The sequence below is a fragment of the Fukomys damarensis genome, unplaced genomic scaffold (assembly GCF_012274545.1).
Source record: "Fukomys damarensis isolate Sample0158 unplaced genomic scaffold, DMR_v1.0_HiC HiC_scaffold_33, whole genome shotgun sequence".
In the NCBI taxonomy this organism is placed as follows: domain Eukaryota; kingdom Metazoa; phylum Chordata; class Mammalia; order Rodentia; family Bathyergidae; genus Fukomys; species Fukomys damarensis.
Window position 1 is genome coordinate 19,114,861 of NW_022900945.1, and position 6,589 is coordinate 19,121,449.

A 6,589-nucleotide genomic window follows, 5' to 3' on the forward strand; every position below is an offset into this window, starting at 1 on the left:
AACAAAAGAGAAAGAGAGATGATGATGAAAAATGGATCCAACAGCTGCTAGATGATGCAGAGGACTAATCTAATATTAATTAGAATTAGTGAAAAATCATAAGACAGCACAAAGGGTATTATGTTCACAGAAATAGTAGCAGAAAACTTTCCAAATACAGGCAAAAAATTAAACACATGTATAACTGAGGCACATAGCCACAATCAGAAGCGAACCTCTCCACCTGACACATCATAGTCAAAATTCCAGAAATCCAACACAGGGACAGAATCTTAAAAGCTGTTAAAGAAAAGCAACAAATCACTTATAAAAGTAAATCCATTAGAATTACAACAGATACCTTAACACAAACCTTAAAGGCCAGGGGAGATTGGAGTAAAATGTTTCAAGCCCTAAAAGAAAACAACTTCCAAACCAAACTTATATATCCTGCAAAACTATCTTTCAAAATTGATAGCAAAATAAAGTATTTCCATGACAAAGAGCACCTTGAAAAATTTATTACATATAACCACAAAATCAGCACTCAAAAAAAATTCTCAAGGATATCCTAGGAAGAGCTAATGGAAGTAACAATGCCAAAAACTCTAATAGAATGAATACACCAGGCAGGATGAGCAGTTAGGCAGAAAGGGGAAGAAAAAAAAAAATAGGAACTCAGCAACAGGAAAATAATGCAGTGATAGAAATAAGTTAATACCCTTCAATAATAACTTTCAGTGTGACTCTTCTCAATTCCCCAATCAAAAGACACAGGTTGGCATAATGGATCAAGAAACAAATGGAATAATGTGCTGTATACAAGAAACATATTTGATCCAAAAAGAAATTCACAGATTAGAAACCAAAGAACAGAAGTCTGTGTTTCATTCAACAGGAACCCAGAAAAAAGCAGGAGTAGATGTCTGAATTTCAGACAAAGTGGACTTCCAGCCAAAACTGATCAGAAGAGGCAAAAAAGGTCACTACAAATTAATTAAGGGAACAATTCAAGAAGAAGAGATAACAAGTATAAACCTATGTACCCCAAACAGCAACATGCCCAACTTCATAAAACAAACACTACTGAACATAAAAGATCGGATAAACACCAACACAATTATGTGGTGGACCTCACTACTCACTGTCACAAATGGACAGATCCTTAAAAATAAAGGACCAAGTCAATAAATGGGTAACTGAAATAAACAGACACTTCACAGAAGGAGAAATACAAATACCCAATAAATACATGGCAACATGTTCAACACCTCTGGCCATCAAATAAATGCAAATTAAAACAACACTGAGATTTCATCTTACTCCAGAAAGAATGGCTATCACCAAGAAGTCAAAGAATAGCAAACATTGCTAAGGCCGAGGGGAAAATAAAGGAACCTGTATACATTGTTTGTGGGAATGTAAGCTAGTACAATCATTAATGAAATCAGTATGGAGATTCGTCAAAAAATTAAAACTAGATGCTTCATTCAACCCAGCTCTCTCCCTTTCAGGTGTTGTCCAAAGAGTTAAAGACATCAGGTTACAGTGTCACATGCATTCCCATATTTATAGCAGCACAATTTATAATAGTTAAATCTTGGAAGCAGCCTCTATGTTTACCAACACATGAGTGGTTAAGGAAAATGTAGTGTTTATATGCAATAGAGCATTACTCTACCATAAAGTAAGATAAACTGCAGTCATTTATAAGAAAATGGATGCACCTTGAGACTATAATGTCAAGTGAAATAAATCAGACGCACAAGCTTAAATGTTGCATGGTTTCTTTTATATGAGAAATCCAAAATATCAATAATGAGCAAATTAAAAAATAGATAATAGAAAATAGAGAGTAGATCTTTTGCCAGTGGGAAGGGAAGCAAGAGATGGAGGGAAGAGAGGGGAAGGGGATTTTTAAAAAGAATTAAGATGTGTTATGTACTTATTGAACTACCCGTGAGGAATGCGATTATTGTGTACTAAAAACACGTACTAAATAACAAAAATAAAAATTGAAAAAAAAAAAGAAAATTAGTACAGTAAAATCTTGGCTTGCAAGAATAATTCATTCTGCTCACAATCAAAGCACTTGTGTATCAGAGCAGCAACGGAGGCTGCGATCATGTGATATTTAATGTGATGTGCTACTCATATTGCAAGACACTGCTCATCTATCAAGTTAAAATTTCTTAGAAATGTTTGCTTGTCTTGCAGAACACTTGCAGACCAAATTACCTGCAATCCCAGGTTTGATTGTATAATGTGAAAATAGGACCAAGACTTAAAGAGATAATAAATACAGAAGATGTTGTGAAGAATGCTACTGGAGAACTAGGAGAGCTAGTTTAAGTTCTCTATCACTAATTGTTTGGCTATAGACATGGCCAATATTGGGCCCTTAGTCGTTCATCTGTTCTTTCCTTCACTTCTTCCTGTCATCTTTTGCACAGACACTTCTTGAGAATCTAGTATAATGTGTTAAGCAAAAGGATATTTGTTCTCTCAAGGTTCTTGCTAGGAAGACAGTCACATTTAAAAGTAAATTAAAATCATAATTAAAATAGCATACCATATTAAATATAACACTGGCGACCTCAGAATTGCTTTCCACTACAGAAAGCCTGTTCATCAAGAGGTATTATTAAACACTTTCTATTACCGAAAGAAAAGTCAATTTGGATCGTAGACTTTTGTCATATCTGTTTTCCTTTTGGCCATACTTCTGACATTGATGTTATCAGGTAAGTAACTGAACTTAAGGACATTGTGAGCAGGTGAGCCCTTTGTGTCCTTTCTTTAAAAAGAAATTGTAAATGGAACCAAGTGCCAGACTTTTTGACACAATTGCTTCTAATCCCTCCAAATAATGAAGTTATAATTGACTACATATTTCTGTCTTTAGGCAAGAAGATACTTTAAAATAGCCTCACAGCAGTTGATTACTATAATTTCCCAGTTGAATCTCTTATAATCCCCAGCCACTTCAGTGACAAACAGTCCAGCTCTTGTTGTCAGAGACCACATCTTCAGTCAGAGACCACATCTATACACATGGTGCAACTATTTCATAACTGTGCTTTATTTTTATTTATTTGTTTGTTTTGGTACTGGGGATCGAACTCAGGTCCTTGCACTTGTGAGGCAGGCGGTGGAACCACTGAGTCAAATCCACGGCCCCTCATAAATGTGCTTTAAAAGGCAAGAGTCGACCCTCCAGAAATCTAAAACCTTATATATAACACCCACGTGAAAGCCTGGAGACTTGATAAAAATAAAACAAGACTTCAAATCCTAGTTGAAACCAAAGAACAGAGGCTTATTGTGTCTTTTCCAAGGTAAATTTGCTTTTTAAAACACTTTTAAATGCATTTGTTTCTATCTTTCAGTGAGAGTTTGGGTGGATCCACATATTATCTGAACCAATCTGCCTATCTTTTTCCCACGAAGTGGAAGAAAGAAGACAGATGATGACTCACAACTCAGCACACTTCTTGGTTTCTGTGAACTGACACCAAATTGCTTTCCAAAACAGGCGTTTACAAAGGACCCAAACCTGCTTCTGGCCTGAGGATGTAAGTCATGATATAAGGATTCCAGCATGGTGCTTGATTAACTCCCTTTGGGCTCCAGATGGCATTGGCTAGCACCTGGAGAAGAAATTTCATGTGGAGATTGTCTCAGTTATCGTTTTATGTCACTTTAGAAGTCTTCCCTGAGTCTGCTGCCACCACTTATCTTCTTGCCTTATCTCCCTGGCCCCAGCTTTCAGGTTTACATCCTATATTAGTCACTTTCCCATCAGTGGAACAAGATTTTGGACACCCACAAATTAAAAAAGGAGAGGTTTAATTTGGCCCCCAGTTTTGGTGTTTCAGTCTATGGCTGGCTCCAAGGCAGACAAGCCATGGTGGAAAGGTCTGGCAGAAGTAAAGCTGCCCACCTCATGACAGCCAGAAAGAGAAGAGAGAAAGGAAGAGCTAAGGACAAGAATACACTTTTCCGGATCATGACTCCACCTCCAACCAGGCCCCACCTCCAATCACATGAGACTTTTAGGGAGCATTTTAGATCTAAACCATAACACAAACCTTGAAAATGGAGTTTGTAGGATGGTCCTGCCATGAAAGTTGGCCCTTTCTGATTACTTCTCCTGCACTGGGACCCAAAGACTTCTTTTCTGTTCAAACAGCAGAGCAAAGGCCTAGAAAGTACAGAAAGCATAGGAAAAAAAAAAAAAAAAGGTAGATGAAGAGTGGATTAGTTGTGGAAACAAGAAAGGACAATGAATCCATGGCAATGTCAAAGTTTATTACCACTCTTCCCAGCTCTGCTTGACCTCCACAAGCTTGCTCTTGCTCAGTGAGTTCTTCCATCCTCACCCACTACACATGATCCTCATGCCCACTGCTGACTCTCTCTGTTTATCACTGAACATGCCAGTCCGCTCTCAAAGTTTTGTGGGAGCCACACATTGAAACATGGGTCCCACGCTGACCCTAATCACATTTACAGACTACATCTCAGTTTCCGAAGAGTTGAATCTTAACACAATTTTATTAAATCCTATTAAAATTTCATAAACCAAGTGTGATAGTCTATGGCTTTAATCCCACCATTGTGATAGCCTGAGGCAGGAAGATCACAGGTTCTAACCTAGCCTGGGCAATTTAGCACTTAATAAGACCCTGTCTGAAAGAAAGTGTGTGTGTCTGGGAGACAATGGGAATGCAGCTCAGTGTAAAGGGCCTGGGTTCAAACCCTAGTACAAAGTGGGGAGGGCTGGGGATCAAGGTCAGTATAAAGGCTCTGGGTTCAAGCCCCAATATCAAAAAAAGTTCTGTGAGATATTATTATTCCTATTGCACAGCTAAAGAAATTGGGGGCCCAGTGAGGTTAAATTGTTAACCTGAAGCAGCACCACAGCTAGAGGTACCAGCAGCCCCTCTTCCGTATGGCCTGTACCTCTTTTCCCAAGTGTTGATATTTTTTATTTTTGTTCTTGAGCTCTCTCTCCCTTGCATATTCCACATCTCTCTCTCTCCTCTCTCTCTCTCTCTCTCTCTCTCTCTCACACACACACACACATACACACACACACTCTCACACACACAAAACACTCTCTTCAGCCAGCCACCTGACTTCCTTCTTGAAACAGCCTTCTAGGTTACACCATAATGCTCTAGCGTTGCCTTAGTCTGCCGTGAAACTTTCTATCTCTCTTTCAAACACAAAATACCCAAATCATGCTTCTTTTGCTGTTTCTCTCATGGAGCCTGTCATCTATCTTGGAAAACAGAGATCACATCTACCTAAATCACCCTACCTAGTGCCTAGCAAGGCAGTAAGTGTAAGTACAGGCTCAATATCACTCTGCTTGTTCTCTGATTATAATGATGAGGCCAATGATGTCCACATGATCCCATTCACTTGAATTTGCACCTCCTTTTAAAAAAAGTTCAAAGACTTCCACATCAATGGGTCTGAGAGTGCTAAGGAAAATTTAAAGGGTTGTCTCCATAAAGACAAGCTGATAGTAAAAAATAGAAAAGGAGACTTATAAGAAATTCAAGAAGTCAGGACAATGTCACAGAAATTTGGAAAAGACACAGGTCTTGTCATCAGACAGATGCTTGTGTGATCTTGGGCAAGTTACTTAATTTCTTGAAACCTCTAATTCCCAAGTTTTTAAAGATGTCAAAAAAAATCCATCTCAGGATTCTCTAGAACATTATGTAAAATAACCTAGAAAGCATTTGGCTCATGGAAGTTGCCCTGAAAATGTCATTTTCTTTTTCTTTCCATCCAGGAAGGATCCAGAATCATCAAATTTCCAATAGTACCCTAAAGATTGGTCCCAATGCATTCTAAGAGACTCCTCAAAGGTTCTTCTCAATGTCTTCTGACCTTCCATAAAAATGCACATGTTCTCTGCAATTACTGGCTTTGAAGAAAACATATATGTTAGGGAATAACTGACCCACTCCTGTCACTTAGAAAAATATACAAACCAAACAAGACTCACATGTTTATGGGTGGCCCCAGAAGACATCCCTTATCTGCTCTCGCAAAGCTGATCCTTGAGCATCAACCCAACATACTGTGTTACTTGTTCAGGCATCTGCATCTCCCCTTGGTTGGGAGACCCCCCCTCATGGAAGAATCCAGATATTGTTCCTCTTTGCTTTGCGACCTTACTGGAAGACTCATCAGGTTTATTACATTGAATTAAACCATTCATCTTTGGGTTTGCAATGACCTAGTATATACCCTACACTTTATTATTCCCCCAACAGTATTTTCTGTAGACTCAGAAATTTTAAGCATTGAAGAGGGGAAGGAGGGGAGAGTAAAAAAGAATTAGGATGTGTTAGATACATGTACCAATTCCTCATGATAAATCTAATCATTATGTACTGCAAACATGTACTAATAAATTGTTTTGAATTAAAAAGAAAGAAATTCCAAGCATTGAGCCCACATATTTATTTTGTTTTTTAGGAATCAACTGTTTGAAAATAGCTTTTTCTTTCTTTCTGTCTTTTCAAAACTAAAACCTAATTAAATAAGAAGGGGTAAAAGATTTCAGAGAAACAGAAATACCTGGGAC

At 38.0% G+C, this 6,589-nt stretch overlaps 1 long non-coding RNA gene across 1 annotated transcript in view; it reads right to left on the bottom strand.

Annotated features, from left to right (window-relative positions):
• Positions 1–3,310: 3,310 nt before the first annotated feature.
• LOC104870907 overlaps positions 3,311–6,589 on the bottom strand; it is a 6,951-nt gene continuing 3,672 nt past the window's right edge. The window contains exons 2-3 of the long non-coding RNA XR_782655.1: positions 4,071–4,183; positions 3,311–3,629 (exon numbers count right to left, since the gene is read on the bottom strand). This is a non-coding gene — a long non-coding RNA (uncharacterized LOC104870907). The remainder of the gene's footprint in view (positions 3,630–4,070; positions 4,184–6,589) is intronic.